The 16,965-nt window shown below is 45.8% G+C and overlaps 1 long non-coding RNA gene across 1 annotated transcript; it reads right to left on the reverse strand.

The window, feature by feature from the left end:
• Positions 1-1,784: 1,784 nt before the first annotated feature.
• LOC139235303 (uncharacterized) lies at positions 1,785-15,936 on the reverse strand. Its single transcript, XR_011588450.1, has 3 exons — positions 15,794-15,936; positions 11,921-12,109; positions 1,785-2,240 (listed from the first exon to the last, which is right to left on the reverse strand). It is a non-coding gene; the product is annotated as an uncharacterized lncRNA (long non-coding RNA).
• Positions 15,937-16,965: the final 1,029 nt, after the last annotated feature.

Here is a 16,965-nt window from a genome sequence, read left to right on the forward strand (position 1 = left end):
TCATTCATAATTTTGTACATCTCCATCAAATCTCCTTTTACCCTTTCCTGCTCTCTGGAGAAAACTTCACCAGGCTCTCCACATCACGGAAGTCCCACATCCCTGGCACCGCTCCTTCTGCACCTTCTCTAAAAGCTTGGCATCATTCCGAAAGTTTGGAGCCCAAACTTGAACACAATTCTCCAGCTGAGGCCTAACCAGTTTTTTATAAAGATTTGGCAAACTAAACATCAAATGCTGATATTTCTCTGAGGGGGTTTAAAGGGCAAGGTCCATCCAGTCAGTTGGATGTGTCAATGAGACTGCGAACCTAAATAAGCACATTTGGAGTGGAGAGCCAGGGACATGCTGTGTAACTGGGCGCAAACAGTCCTGCACTCCCCCCACATCAGTTGTTTCCCATTTGACATGAAAGTAACGTGTTAGTTGCAACAATTCATTTGATTTGATTTCAAATAGTTTAGTATAGAAATTGAATTATGTTTCTCTTGATTTTTTTTTCCCCAACTCAGATTCAAGGCCTCAATTTTTCTCTTCGACTGTGTACAGTCACAGGATTCCAACTCTGCGACTGTACATTGCAATTCGAACCCTGGGACTGTACGTGGGGATTCTAACCCTGGGAGAGTATGTGGGCATTCTAACCCTGGGGGAGAGTACATGGGGATTCTAAACCTGGGGGAGAGTACATGGGGATTCTAACCCTGGGACTGTACATGGGGATTCTAACATTGGCACTGCACAGACAGTTTCTAACCTTGGCACTGCACAGACAGTTTCTAACCCTGGCACTGCAAAGAGGGTTTCAAGCCCTGGGACTGCACATGGGGATTCTAGCCCTGGACTGCACATGGGGAATCTAACTTTGGGAGAGTACATGGGGATTCTAACCCTGGGACTGTAAATGGGGATTCTAACCCTGGGACTGTACATGGGGATTCTAACCCTGGGACTGTACATGGGCATTCTAACCATGGAACTGTATATGGTGTTCAGGCACTCGGGCCCCCTTCGGAGACAACCAGGCCTCTACTTCCCCGCAGTCCTCCAGGTGTGGTCTAGCCAGGGCTTTGTGCAGCTGCAGAGGGCTGGCAGCGCCCATGGAATAGTACCAAGGGAGGTAGCTTAGTACTGACTTTCATTTTAAACTTTAAATCAACTTGGGAAACTTATAAATAACTTGGGAAAACTTTTTAAAAACTCCACAAGAAACTTTCAAAACTTCTGAAAAAATTTTAACCAATGTGGAAGAACGTTCAAGAATTCTTTTCTTTAAAAATTTTTTTTATTGAGGAAATGAATACTGTACCCTAATCTAACTAGAAAATAGTTTGGTGTGTTTTATTCGCATCATTTTCAGTCATTTGAAACCGGGTTACACACGACGACACCTGGCGAACAGGTGTGCCTCCGACCAGGTGACCTGGACATCAGCCTCCCGCCTCCTGCCTGCCACCAGAGGTGGGATTTCATCCCTCCATTTATTTATTTATTTGTCTATATCCCAAATATTAAACTCCAGTCCAGTTACGTTACAGGAGTTATCAGCAGAAACAAACCCCAATTGTCAGAATGAACATGGTTCAGTCAGGATGTGATTAACAGCAGATTTCTGCCCCTGCAGTCAGTTGTGAACTCGCTGGTGTCTCAGCAGGGTGGATGATCGAGTGAATCCCTTCCCACACACGGAGCAGGTGAACGGCCTCTCCCCAGTGTGAACTCGCTGGTGAACTACAAGGTCGGATGACTGAGTGAATCCTTTCCCACACGTAGAGCAACGGCCTCTCCCCAGTGTGAAAGCGTCGATGAGTTTCCAGTTCTGATGGCGATCTGAATCCCTTCCCACAGTCCCCACATTTCCACGGTTTCTCCATGGTGCGGGTATCCTTGTGACTGTCCATGGTTGGATGATCAGTTGAAGCCTCGCCCACACACACAACACGTTTACAGTTTCTCCGCGCTGTTGAATGGTGCGATGTTTCTTCAGGCTGTGTAACTGGTTAAAGCTCTTTCCACAGGCAGTGCACTGGAACACTCACTCGGGTGTGTGTGTGTCTCGGTGCCTTTCCAGTCACACTGATATTTGCAGTATTTTCTCTCAGGCAGGACAGACAAACATTTCTCCTTCCACTTTCAAAGGACGATGATATTCAGGTCCTGATGAATCGATTGACTCCGTCAGATCTTGACGCGATTTTTATGTTTGTGTTTCCTGTCTGAAAATCTCCCCTTCTAATACGCTGTAAAAGGAGATAACAAAACTCATCACTGTCAGTACAAGACACAAATTCAGGATAGACACATCGAGGGGCCAAGTTTCGACAGGAGTTGCTCCTATTGTTTTGGAGTATCCAATAAATCACAATTCTCCACGTTTAGTTTGTTCCACTTTCAGTCAGTTCATTCAGTTTCTTTTTCCAGCCACTTACGCCTGTTTTGGCCAGTTGAGGAAGTTTAGGCAGCGAAAAGTTACTCCAAACTAACTTAGGCCTGAGTCAGTGCCCACTTTTGTACGCTCAGAAAAACCTTGTGGACACTTTAGAAATCAGACGCTGGTAGCCAGAGATGGCGGGCGGGGGAGGGGTTGTGGAGGGAAGGGAAGTTAGAGGATTTTCCAAAGCATTAAACACTTCACTTTAAAAAATAAAAAACCATTATCAATAATAAATGATCAATAACTCAATCAATAAATGCAATTTAAAAAGAAATTAAAAATTAATCAATAAATAAAAAATTAAAAGTTCCTACCTCACCTACTGCAGCACCTCTCCATTCCAGAGCACTGCGAGCCCTCCAGCAGCACACACAGCCCTGCCTGATTACATTTTCAATGTTGAAGAGTTCTGGCGGGGCGCGCCGCCGGGGAAGAGTTTGGGCAGCGCTCCGCCGCCGGGGAAGAGTTTGGGCAGCGCTCCGCCGCCGGGGAAGAGTTTGGGTGGGACCCGCCGCCGGGGAAGAGTTTGGGTGGGACCGCCGCCGGGGAAGAGTTTGGGTGGGACCCGCCGCCGGGGAAGAGGTGGTCGGGCGGCCCCATCGCGGAGCCGGTGTTTGGGCGGGCCGGCAGGGAGGCCTCGAGGTAAGAGCAGTGGCGGCGAGGCAAGGCCCGAGGTCAGGCACCGGCGACTTGAAGGACGGTGAGGGGAGGCCCGAGTTCGGGCAGCAGCGAGGTGAGGGACGGCGAGCCGAGGCGAGGCCCAATTTTATGCAATGGCAAGGCGAGGCAGGCAGGCCACTCGGCCCGGGCTAGGGGCAGCGAACATCGCGTCGTTCCTTCGGTCAGGGATAGGGTCGCCCGGAGCCACGACGCGCTGGGAGGGCCAGGAGCTACTGTGTACACACGCAGACTCCACTGCACACACGGGCAGCTGCTGACACTCTTTTTGGCGCATGGCAGTAGCTCCGCCCCCCGCTGCTGCTTCTCTTGTGCTCAGTCCAAAGCAGGCCAGGACTCTGGCTGGGTTCACTTGTACACTCACTGGTTCCCCTCCCATGTGTGTGGTGATTCTAGTATTTTCAGTTCTACACTCACTGGTTCCCCTCCCCTGAAGGTGCTGACTCTGGCTGGGTTCAGTTCTTCACTCACTGGTTCCCCTCCCCTGAAGGTACTGACTCCAGTTCTACACTCACCAGTTCCCCTCCCCTGAAGGTGCTGACTCTGGTTGAGTTCAGTTCTACACTCACTGGTTCCCCTCTCCTCCCCTGAAGATGCTGACTCTGTCTGGTTTCAGTTCTGCACTCACTGGTTAACACAAGATATAGGAGCAGCAGTAGGCCATGCAGCCCATCGAACCTGTTCCGCCATTTAATACGATCATAGCTGATCCAATCATAGACTCAGGTCGCTGCCCTCTCCCCATAACCCCTTATCGTTTTAGAAAGTGTCTATTTCTGAATTAATTTATACAATGTCCCAGCTTCCACAACTCTCTGAGGCAGTGAATTCCACACATCCAAAACCCTCAGAGAAGAAATTTCTCCTCATCTCAGTTTTAAATGGAGGCCCCTTATTCTAAGATGATGCCGTCTCGTTCTAGTCTCCCCCATCAGTGAAACATCCTCTCTGCATCCACCTTGTCACACCCCCTCATAATCTTATATGTTTCGATCAGATCACTTTTCTATCTTTTGTATTCCAATGAGTAGAGGCTCAACATATTCAACCTTTCCTCATAAGTCAACCCCCTCATCTCCGGAATCAACTTTGTGAACTTTCTCTGAACTGCCTCCAAAGCAAATATATCCTTTTGTAAATATGGAAACCAAAACTGCACGCAGTATTCCAAGTGTGGCCTCACCAATACCCTGTGCAACTGTAGCAAGACTTCCCAGCTTTTACACTCCATCCCCTTCGTAATAACGACCAAGATTCCATTGGCCTTCCTGATAACTGGCTGTATCTGCATACAGATCGTTTGTGTTTCATGCACAAGTACCCCCAGGTCCTGCTGTACAGTAGCACTTAGCAATCTTTCTCCATTTAAATAATAACTTGCTCTGTGATTTTTTTTTCTGCCAAAGTGCATGACCTCACACTTTCCAACATTATACTCCATCTGCCAAGTTTTTGCCAAATCAGTTAGCCTGTCAATGTCATTTTGCAGATTTTGTGTGTCCTCCTCACACATTGCATTTCCTCCCATCTTTGTATCATCAGCAAACTTGGCTACACTACACTCGGTCTCTTCGTCCAAGTCGTTAATATAGATTGTAAATAGTTGGGGTCCCAGCACTGAACCCTGCGGCAACCCACTAGTTACTGATTGCCAAACTGAGAATGAACCATTTATCCCGACTCAATATTTCCTTATAAGTCAACCCTCTCATCTCCGGAATCAACCTTCTCTCAACTGCCTCTCCTTTCCCCTTTCCTCCCCTGAAGATGCTGAATCTGTCTGGTTTCAGTTCTGCACTCACTGGTTCCCCTCCCTCCCCTCTGTCCCCGCCCCTTAAGGTGCTGTCTCGGGCTGGAATCAGTTCTACCCTCACTGGTTCCCCTCTCATCCCCTGGAGGTGCTGACTCTGGCTGGGTTCAGTTCTACATTCACTGGTTCCCCTCTCATCCCTTCAAGATGCTGACACTGGTCGGGTTGAGTTCGACACTCACCGGTTTCCCTCCCTCTCCTAAAGGAGCTGACTCTGGCTGGGTCCAGTTCTACACTCACTGGTTCCCCTCCATCTCCTCCCCTGAAGGTACTGACTCTGCCTGGGTTCAGTTGTACACTCACTGTTTCCACTCCCTCCCCCCTCCAGCAGGCAGAGTTTAGGGAGCTAGGAGAGAGATTAAAAAGCAGGACCTCAAAAAGGTAGTGATCTCCGGATTACTCCCGATGTCACGAGCTAGTGACTACAGAATTAGGAGGATAGAGCAGATGAATGCCTGGCTGCAGAGATGGTGCAGGCGGGAGGACGTTAGTTTCCTGAGGTACTGGGACCACTTCTGGGGGAGGTGGGACATGGACAAACCAGACAGGTTACACCTCAACAGAACCGGGACCAATATCCTCGTGGGGGGTTTGCTAGTGCTGTTGGGGAGAGTTTAAACTAGCTTGGCAGGGGAATGGGAACCTGGAAATAGACTCAGTAGGGAGGGGAGTAAAGCTGGAATGAGAAAGCAAAAATAAAGAAAGTGAGTTTGAAGGAGAGAGGAAACAAGCAGGAAAAAAGTGTAAAAAAACAAACTTAAAGGCACTTTGTCTAAATGCACGTAGCATTTGTAACAAAATAGATGAGTTGACGGCACAAATAGATACAAATGGGTATGATCTGATAGCCATTACAGAGTCGTTGTTGCAAGGTGGCCAGGACTGGGAATTAAATATTCAGCAGTACTGGACAATCCGGAAGGACAGACAGAATGGAAAAGGAGGTGGAGTAGCTCGATTGATAAACGATGGAATCACTGCAATAGTAAGAAACGACATTGGCTCAAATGATCAGGATGTTGAAACAGTTTGGGTGGAGATAAGGAACAATAAGCGGAAAAAGTCACTGGTGGGCGGAGTCGATAGGCCCCGTAACAGTAGCAACTGTGTTGGTCGGAGAATAAACCAGGAAATAGTGGGGGCTTGTAAAAAGGGAACAGCAATAATCATGGGTGATTTTAACCTCCATATTGATTGGACAAATCAAATTGGTCAGGGTAGCCTTGAGGATGAATTCATAGAGTGCATAAGGGACGGGTTCCTTCAGCAGTATATAACGGAACCAACCAGGGGGCAGACTATCTTTGATCTGGTCCCGTGTAATGAGACAGGATTAATAAATAATCTCCTAGTAAAGGATCCCTTGGAATGAGCGATCATAGCATGATCTGAATTTGAAATTCAGATGGTGGTTGAGAAAGTTGGATCTCCAACCAGCGTACTAATCTTAAATAAAGGAGACTATGTAGGTATGAGGGCAGAGTTGGGTAAAGTGGACTGGGAAAATAGATTAAAGTGTCGGACGGTTGATGAACAGTGGTGTACATTTCAGGGGATATTGCACAACTCTCAAGAAAAATATATTCCAGTGATCAGGAAAGGGTGTAAAACAAAAGATAGCCATCCGTGGCTAACTAAAGAAATAAAGGACGGTATCCAATTAAAAACAAGGGCATACAAAGTGGCCAAAACTAGTAGGAGGACAGAAGACTATGAAGCTTTTAAAAGCCAGCAAAGAATGACTAAAACAATCATTAAGAAAGGGAAGATAGACTATGAAAGTAAACTAGCACAAAATATAAAAACAGACAGCAAGTGTTTCTACAGGTATATAAAAAGGAAAAGAGTGGCTAAAGTAAATGTTGGTCACTTAGAGGACGAGATCAGGGAATTAGTAATGGGGAACATGAAGATGGCAGAAACTCTGAACAAATATTTTCTATCAGTCTTTACGGTCGAGGACACTAACAATATTCCAACAGTGGACAGTCAAGGGGCTACAGGGGGGAGGAACTTAGCACAATCACTAAGAAGGTGGTACTCAGTAAGATAATGGGACTAAAGGCGGATAAATCCCCATGACCTGATAGCTTGCATCCTCACGTCTTAAGAGAAGCAGCAGCAGGGACAGTGGATGCATTGGTTGTAATTTACCAAAACTCCCTGGTTTCTGGGGAGGTCCCAGCGATTGGAAAACTGCAAAAGTAACATCCTTATTTAAAAAAGGAGGCAGCCAAAAAGCAGGAAACTATAGACCAGTTAGCCGAACATCTGTGGTTGGGAAAATGTTGGAGTCCATTATTAAAGAAGCAGTAGGAGGATATTTGGAAAAGCAAAATTCGGTCAGACAGAGTCAGCATGGGTTTATGAAGGGAAGGCATGTTTGACAAATTTGCTTGAATTCTTTGAGGATATAACAAACAGGGTGGATGAAGGGGAACCAGTGAGTGTGGTGTATTTGGACTTCCAGAAGGCATTTGACAAGGTGCCACGTGAAAGGTTACTGCACAAGATAAAAGTTCATGGGATTGAGGGTAATATATCAGCATTGATAGAGGATTGGCTAACTAACAGAAAACAGAGAGTCGGGATAAATGGTTCATTCTCTGGTTGGCAACCAATAACTAGTGGGGTGCTGCAGGGATCAGTGCTGGGACCCCAACTATTTACATTCTATATTAAAGAACTTGGAAGAAGGGACTGAGTGTAATGTTGCCAAGTTTGCTGACGATACAAAGGATGGGAGGAAAAGCAATGTGTGAGGACACATAAAATCTGCAAAAGGAAATAGACAGGCTAAGTGAATGGGAAACAAATTGGCAGGTAGAGTATAATATTAGAAAGTGTGAGGTCATGCACTTTGGCAGAGAAAAATCAAAGAGCAAGTTATTATTTAAATGGAGAAAGATTGCAAAGTGCTGCAGTACAGCGGGACCTGGGGGTACTTGTGTATGAAACACAAAAGGATAGTATGCAGGTGCAGCAAGTGATCAGGAAGGCGAATGGAATCTTGGCCTTCCTGATCCATGTTTATGAAAGGATATACTTGCTTTGGAGGCAGTTCAGAGAAGGTTTCGGGGATGAGGGGGATGACTCATGAGGAAAGGCCTCGACCCATTGGAATTCAGAAGAATGAGAGGTGATCTTATCGAAACGTATAAGATTATGAGGGGGCTTGAAAAGGTGGAGGCAGAGAGGATGTTTCCACTGATGGGGGAGACTCGAACTAGAGGGCATAATCTGAGAATAAGGGGCCACCCATTTAAAACTAAGATGAGGAGGAAAAGGGTTGGAAATCTGTGGAATTTTCTGCCTCAGAGAGCTGTGAAAGTTGGGTCATAGAAACATAGAAAATAGGTGCAGGAGTCGGCCATTCAGTGTTTTTTGTGACTGGAAGGCTGTTTCCAGTGGGGTTCTGCAGGGCTCAGTGCTGGGTCCCTTGTTTTTTGTGGTATATATCAATGACTTGGACTTCAATGTTGGGGGTATGATTAAGAAGTTTGAAGGTGACACTAAAATAGGCTGTGTGGTTGAGAATTAAGAAGAAAACTGCACATTGCAGGAAGCTTTTAATGTACTGGTCAGGGGGGCAGAAAAGTGGCAAATGGAATTTAATCCGGATAAGTGTGAGGTAATGCATTTGGGGAGGTCTAACAAGGCAAGGGATTACACATTAAATGCTACAACACTGAACATTGTAGAGGAACAAAGGGACCTTGAAGTGCAGGTCCACAGATCCCTGAAGGTGGTAGGCCAGGTAGATCAGGTGGTAAAGAAGGCAAATGGAATACTTGCCTTTATTAGTTGAGACATGGAATACAAGAGCTAGGAGGTTATGCTTGAACTAGTTAGGCCGCAGTTGGAATACTGTGTGTAGTTCTGGTCACAATACAGGAAAGATGTGATTGTACTGGAAAGGGTGCAGAGGAGATTTACAAGAATGTTGCCTGGACTGGAAAATTTTGGCTATGAGGAAAGATTGGAGATGCAGAGTCTATTTTCTTTGGAACAGAGGACACTAAGGGGAGACCTGATGAAAGTGTATTAAATTATGAGGGGCCTGGATAGAATGGATAGGAAGGAACTGTTTCCCTTGGCAGAGTGGTCAACAACCAGGGGGCACAGATTTAACGTAATTGGTTTAGAGGAGATACAAAGGGAAATTTCTTCACCCAGAGGTTTGTGGGGGTCTGCAACTCACTGCCTGAAAGGGTGGTAGAGGCTGAAACCCTCACCACATTTAAAAAATACTTGGATGTGCACTTAAAGTGCCATCACCTACAGGGGTACGGACCAAGAGCTGGAGAGTGGGATTAGGCTGGATAGGTGTTTGTCGGCCGGCACGGACACGGTGGGCTGAAATGGTCTCCTGCCATGCTGTAAATTTCGATGATTTTATGATTAATGTCCTCGATGAAGGGACCGAGTGTAGTGTATCCACATTTGCTGATGATACAAAACTAGGTGGGACAGTAAGCTGTGAGAACACAAGAGTCTGCAAGATATATAGACAGACTATGTGAGTGGGCAGTAAGGTGGCAGATGGAGTATTATATCGGGAAATGTGAGGTTATTCACTTTGGTAGGAACAATAGAAAAACAGAATATCTTTTAGATGATGAGAAACTTTTAAACGTCAGTATTCAGAGAGATTTGGGGTGTCCTTGTGCAAGACACACAGAAAGTGAGCATGCAGGTACGCAAGCAATAAGGAAGGCAAATGGTTTGTCCTTTATTGCAAGGGGGTTGGAGTATAAGAGTAAGGAGGTCTTGCTACAATTGTACAGGGCCTTGGTGAGACCACACCTGGAGTACTGGGCACAGTTTTGTTCTCCTTAACTAAGGACGGAAACACTTGCCTTGGAGACGGTGCAACAAAGGTTCACAAGATCGATTCCTGGGATGAGAAGGCTGTCTGATGATGAGATAGTGTGTAGAATGGGCCTATACACTCTCGAGTTTAGAATAATGAGGTGTGATCTCATTGAAACATACAAGGTGCTGAAGGGGACTGACAGGTTAGATGCTGAGAGGTTGATTCCCCTGGCTGGACTGTCTAGAACTAGGGGGCACAGTCTCAGGATAAGGGGTAAGCCATTTAAGACAGGGATGAGGAGGAATTTCTTCACTCAGAGGGTTGTGAATCTTTGGCATTCTCTTCCCCAGAGGGCTATGGATGCTCAGTCTATTCAAGGTTGAGATAGAGAGATTTTTTGACTCTAGGTGAATCAAGGGATATGGAGATCAGGCAGGAAAGTGGAGTTGAGGGCAATGATCAGCCATGATCTTATTGAATGGCCGTGCAGGCTCGAGGGACCTTATGGCCTACTCCTGCTCCTATTTCTTATGTTGATATCCAAAAGGCTCTAGATTTATTAGTCCCACCCTTTTTCTTTCAGGTAACATACTTCCTCTGAACCCTCATTATCTCCTCCTTGAATGCCTCCCACTGCTCTGAGATTGAATCAACTTCAACATAAGAACATAAGATTTCAGAGCAGGAGTATGCCATTCGATGCCTCGAACCTGCTTTGCCATTCAATGAGATCATAACTGATCTTCTACCTCAACTCCACTTTCCTGCACTATTCCATATCCCTTGATTCCTTTAATATACAAAAATCTATCGATCTCTGTCTTAAATATACTCAAAGACAGAGCCTCCACAGCCCTCTGGGGTAGAGAATTACAAAGATTAATGAGTGAATAAGTTTCTGCTCATCTCTGTCCAAAATGGCCAACCCCTTATTTTGAGCCTGTGACCCCTGGTTCTAGACTCTTCACCAGAGGAAACATTCTCCCTGCACTTATCCTGTCAAGCCCTGTAAGCATTTTGTATGTTTCGATTAGATCATCTCTCATTCTTCTAAACTCTAGAGAATACATGCCTAGTCTACTCAATCTCTCCTCCGAGGACAATCCTCCCATCCCAGGAATTCAGTCTGGTGAACATTCATTGCCATCCTCAATGGCAAGTACATCCTTCCTTAGGTAAGCAGGAAAAACTGTACACAATACAGTCTCACCAGGGCCCTATATAATTGCAGTAAGACGTCTTTACTCTTGTACTCAAATCCTCTTGTAATAAAGGCCAACCTACCATTTGCTTTCTTCATTACTTGCTGTACCTGCATATTAACTTTCAGTGATTCGTGTACAAGGACACCAAGGTCCATCTGAACACCAGCATTTCCCAATCTCTCACCATTTCCAGTAGCTGTTTCCAGTCCACTTTGGCTAAACCACATCTCAGCTTAGTAAAATTGGCTTTTCCCCAATTGAGAACTTTTATTCCTGGTCTATCTTTGTCCTTTTCCATAACTACCCTAAATCTAACTGAATTACGATCACTAGCACCAAAATGCTGTCCCATCAATACCCCTTCCACCTGCCCAGCTTCAGTCGCTAATACTAAGTCCAGAACTTGCCCCTCTCTTGTTGGGCTTGCTACGTACTGGCTAAAAAGTTCTGCTGGTTGCTGACCCCTCTGCGAAGGGAAATAGGTCCTTCCTATCCACTCTATCTAGGCCCCTCATAATTTTATACACCTCATTAAGGTCTCCCCTCAGCCTCCTCTGTTCCAAAGAAAACAAACGATTAAGAGGGTTGGTGGGCTGGAGGAGGTTACAGAGATAGGGAAGGGTGAGACCCTGGAGAGATTTGAACAAGAGGATGCGTATTTTAAAGGCTGATGCCATGAGCCATCTCACCCAGCACAGAATGTGACTCACTACCAACAGGAAGGATGTTACTTTAACTACTACAAATGCATAATGCAGGGAAATCAATCTCTGTCCCTTTAACTAACAGCGACATGGAAAGAGGGAAATGAATGACCGTTAAACACCTGGTCCACTTGGCACTGAAGTGTCTGAAACTCATAATAGGAACTCCAGGGAAACAAAATACTGACAAATGTTAAATTGTTTTGTTGACAAAAGAAATCTCGATTTAACTTTTAAAAGATGAATAGTTTAACAGGGTTCACACAGACTCACCTGATAGGCCGACTCAGGATCCACCCCTCAAGCACTGTGATTGGTTGCAGAACACGCTGCTCCCTGGGCCCTCCGGCCTCTCAGTTCTCTTCCTGTTGGTTCCCAGGGTAATCAATCACCACTCACCAACATTACGCTGCCAGATTAAGTTGAGGGGCTCAGAGGAAGAAATAAAATGAGGCCGTGAATCTGAGTTAAGAAATAAAATTAGAGAAGCATGATTAAATGAACGAGGAGAGGCAATATAAACTAAAGGGTACAATCCTAAAGGGGGTGCATGAACAGTGAGACCTGCGGGTATATGTGCACAAATTGCTGAAGTGACAGGACAGGTTGGGAAAGCAGTTAAAAAAACTTACATGATCCTGGGCATCACAGAGTACAAAAGCAAGGAGGTTATGATGAACCTTTGCAAAACACTGGTTCGGCCTCAACTGGAGCATTGTGTCCAATTCTGGGCACCGCACATTAGGATGTGATGGCCTTAGAGAGGGTGCAGAAAAGATTGACAAGAATGATTCACGAGATGAGAGACTTCAGTTCCATGGATTGACTGGAGAAGCTGGGGTTGTTCTCCTTGGAGCAGAGAAGGTTGAGAGGGGAATTGATCGAGGTGTTCAAAATCATGAGCGGTCCGGACAGGGTAGATAGAGAGAAACTGTTCCCATTAGCGGAAGGCTCAAGAACCAGAGGAGACGGATTTAAGGTGATTGGCAGAAGAACCAAAGGCGACGTAAGAAAAATCTATTTTATGCAGCGAGTGGTTAGGATCTGGAATGCACGGCCTGAAAGGGTGGTGGAGGCAGACTCAATCACAGCTTTCTAAAGGGAATTGGATAAGTATCTGAAAGAAAACATTTGCAGGGGGAAAGGGCGAGGCAGTGGGACTAGCTTGGAGCCGGCAAGGGCTCGATGGGCCGAATGGCCTTCTGTGCTGTAACTATTCTCTGATTGTGTGAGCAGAACCACTCTGTTCCCTGACTCAATCTAAAGCCTTCCTGATTGTGAGCACCTCTGTTAAACCTGTCTATCCCCGCCTTAAATATATTCAATGACCCAGGCTCCACAGCTCTCTGGGGCAGAGATTTCCACAGATTACAACCCTCAGAGAGAAGAAATTCCTCCTCATCTCAGTTTTAAATGGGCGGTCCCTTCTTTTCAGACTATGACCCTCGTTTTAGTTTCCTCTATAAGTGGAAATATCCTCTCTGCATCCACTTTGTTGAGCCCCTTCATTATCTTATTAGTTTCAATAAGATCACCCCTCATTCTTCTAAACTCCAATGTGTACAAGCCCAACCTACTCAACCTATCCTCATAAGTCAACCCCTTCATCTCCGGAATCAACCTGCATTCACTAGTTCCCCTCCCTCTCCTCCTCTGAAGGTGCTGACTCTTTCTGGGTTCAGTTCCACTCACTGATTTCCTCTCCCTCTGATGGTGCTGGCTATCTTAGATTGGTCCTGTGTAATGAGACAGGATTAATAAACAATCTCCTAGTAAAGGATCCCCTTGGAATGAGTGATCATAGCATGGGTGAATTTCAAATTCAGATGGCGGCCGAGAAAGTTGGATCTCCAACCAGCATACTGAGCTTAAAAAAAGGAGACTACAAAGGTATGACAGCAGATTTGGCTGAAGTGGACTGGGAAAATAGAATAAAGTGCAGGATGGTTGATGAACAGAGTCGTACATTTAAGGAGATATTTCACAACTCTCAAGAAAAATATATTCCAGTGAGGAGGAAAGGGTGTAAAAGAAAAGATAGCTATCTGTGTCTAACTGAAGAAATAAAGGATGGTGTCCAATTAAAAACAAGGGCAGACAAAGTGGCCAAAACTAGTGGGAGGACAGAAGATTGGGAAGCTTTTAAAAGCCAGCAAAGAATGACTGTGGATGGTCAAGGGGCTATAGGGGGAGAAGGAACTTACCACAATCACTTAGGAGGTGGTACTCAGTAAGATAATGGGACTAAAGGGGGATAAATCTCCTGGACCTTATGGCTTGCATCATAGGGTCTTAAGAGAAATAGCGTCAGGGATTGTGGATGCATTGGTTGTAATTTACCAAAATTCCATGGATTCTGGAGGTCCCAGCAGATTGGAAAACTGCAAATGTAACACCCCTATTTAAAAAAGGAGGCAGACAAAAAGCAGGAAATTATAGACCAGTTAGCCTAACATCTGTGGTTGGGAAAATGTTGGAGTTCATTATTAAAGAAGCAGTAGCAGGACATTTGGAAAAGCAAAATTCGGTCAGGCAGAGTCAGCATGGATTTATGAAGAGGAAGTCATGTTTGACAAATTTGCTGGAGTTCTTTGAGGATGTAACAAACAGGGTAGATAAAGGGGAACCAGTGGATGTGGTGTATTTGGACTTCCAGAAGGCATTTGACAAGGTGCCACGTAAAAGGTTACTGCACAAAATAAAAGTTCACGAGTTGGGGGTAATATATTAGCATGGATAGAGGATTGGCTGACTAACAGAAAATTGTCGGGTTGGCAACTAGTGGGGTGCCACAGGGATCAGTGCTTGGACCCCAAATATTTACAATCTCTATTGACAACGTGGATGAAGGGACCGAGTGTAACATAGCTAAGTTTGATAATACAATGAGGAAAAGCAATGTGTGAGGAGGACACAAAAACCTGCAAGAGGACATAGACAAGCGAAGTGAGTGGGCAAAAAAATTAGCAGATGGAGTATAATGTTGGAGAGAGCGCCGTTATGAACTTTGGCAGAAAAAAATGAAAAAACAAATTATTATTTAAATGGAGAAAAATTGCATAGTGCTGCAGTACAACGGGCCCTGGGGGTCCTAGCGCATGAAACATAAAAGGTTTGCAGGTACAGCAAGTGATCAGGAAGGATAATGAAATCTTGGCCTTTATTGCAAAGGGGATGGAGTATAAAAGCAGGGAAGTCCTGCTACAGTTATACAGGGCATTGGTGAGGCCAGACCTGGAATACTGCATACAGTTTTGGTTTCCATATTTAAGAAAGGATATAATTGCTTTGGAGGCAGTTCAGAGAAGTTTCACATGTTTGATTCCGGAGATGAGTGGGTTGACTTATGAGGAAAGGTTGAGTAGGTTGGGCCTCTACTCATTAGAATTCAGAAGAATGAGAAGTGATCTGAATGAGTCATATAAGATTATGAGGGGGCTTGACAAGGTGGATGCAGGGAGGATGTTTCCACTGATGGGGGAGACTAGAACTAGAGGGCATAATCTTAGAATGAGGGGCTGCCCATTTAAAGCTGAGATGAGGAAGAATTTCTTCTCAGAGGGTTATAAATCTGGAATTTGCTGCCTCAAAGAGCTGTGGAAGCCAGGACATTGAATAAATTTAACAGATAGCCAGTTTCTTAACCAATAAGGGAATAAGGGGTTATGGTCATGGGCAGGGAAATGGTCCCGAGTTCATGATCGGATCAGCCATGATCGTATTAAATGGCGGAGCAGGCTTTCGGGGTAGTATGGCCGACTCGTGCTCCTATTTCTTATGTTATTATATTGACTCTGGCTGGGTTCAGTGCTACACTCACTGGTTCCCCTCCCCTGAAGGTGCTGACTGTGGCTGGGTTCAGTTCTACACTCACTGGTTCCCCTCCGCTGAAGGTGCTGACTCTGGCTGGGTTCAGTTCAACATTCACTGGTTCCCCTTCTCTGAAGGTACTAACTCTGGCTGGGTTCAGTTCTACCCTCACTGGTTCCCCTCCCCTGAAGGTGCTGACTCTGGCTGGGTTCAGTTCTACACTCACTGGTTCCCCTCCCCTGAAGGTACTGACTCTGGCTGGGTTCAGTTCCAGACACTGACATCATTCACTTTGTTCCTGGACCAAGATGGCCGCGCATGCGCTCTACTACTCACTGAATCAAGATGGCGGAGCACTGAACCTGCCTTCCTGTACCAAGATGACCGCCGTAAGCCTGGGCCTGTGACCGCGAGAAAGCCCCGAAGCTCCAACCGCCGATATTCCGGGCTTGCGGCGGGCACCGGTTGTTTATGAAGCCTCCCCGCTGATCCATTACTCCCCTCCGTCCCGCTGAAAAGGACACTTCTGAGGAGACTGTCAAAAACATGTCTTCTCCGCCTTTACAAGCGCCGCGCATGCTCCAAACACAGCCAGGGCTCGCGCCTGCGCACTGTGCTCCTGTAGTCTGGGTGCGGCACATTCTCCCCCGCGGGGCATGCTGGGTGCATAAGACCATGAGAAATTGGAACAGGAGGGGCCACCCGGACCCCCGAGCCTGCTCCTCATTCAATAACATTTGACGATACCGTCTAGGGGGAGCTTTACTCTCTTTCACCCGTGCTGCACCTGCCCTGGGAGTGTTTGATGGGACAGTGTAGAGGGAGCTTTACTCTGTATCTCACCCGTGCTGTACCTGCCCTGGGAGTGTTTCATGGGGCAGTGTAGACGGAGCTTTACTTTGTATCTGAATCGGGATAAATGGGTCGTTTTCCGTCTGGCAAACAGTGACTAGAGGGTTGCCGTAGGGATCGGTGCTGTGTCCTCAACTATTTACAATCTAAATGACTTGGATTAAGGTACAGAGTGTCATGTAGCCAATTTGCTGATAACACAAAGGTGGTTGGGAAAGCAAATTGTGAAGAGCACACATAAAATCTGCAAAGGGATATAGGCAGGCTAAGTGACTGGGCAAAAATGTGGCAGATGGTGTTTAATGTGAGAAAATGTGAGGTTATCAACTTTTGCAGAAAAAAATAGAAAAGCAAATTATAATTTAAATGGAGAAAAATTGCAAAGTGCTGCAGTACAGTGGGACCTGGGAGTCCTTGTGCTTGAAACACACAAAGTGAGTATGCAGGTACAACAATCATCACGGAGGCAAATGGAATGTTGGCCTTTATTGCAAGGGAGATAGAGTATAAAAGCAGGGAAGTCCTGCTACAACTGTACAGGATATTGGTGAAGTCACACCTGGAGTACTGCACACAGTTTTGGTCTCCAAATTTTAGGAAGGATATTCTTGCATTGGAGGCTGTTCAGAGAAGGTTCACTAGATTGATTCGGGAGC

Source organism: Pristiophorus japonicus, chromosome 23 (genome assembly GCF_044704955.1).
Source record: "Pristiophorus japonicus isolate sPriJap1 chromosome 23, sPriJap1.hap1, whole genome shotgun sequence".
Classification (NCBI taxonomy): Eukaryota; Metazoa; Chordata; class Chondrichthyes; family Pristiophoridae; genus Pristiophorus; species Pristiophorus japonicus.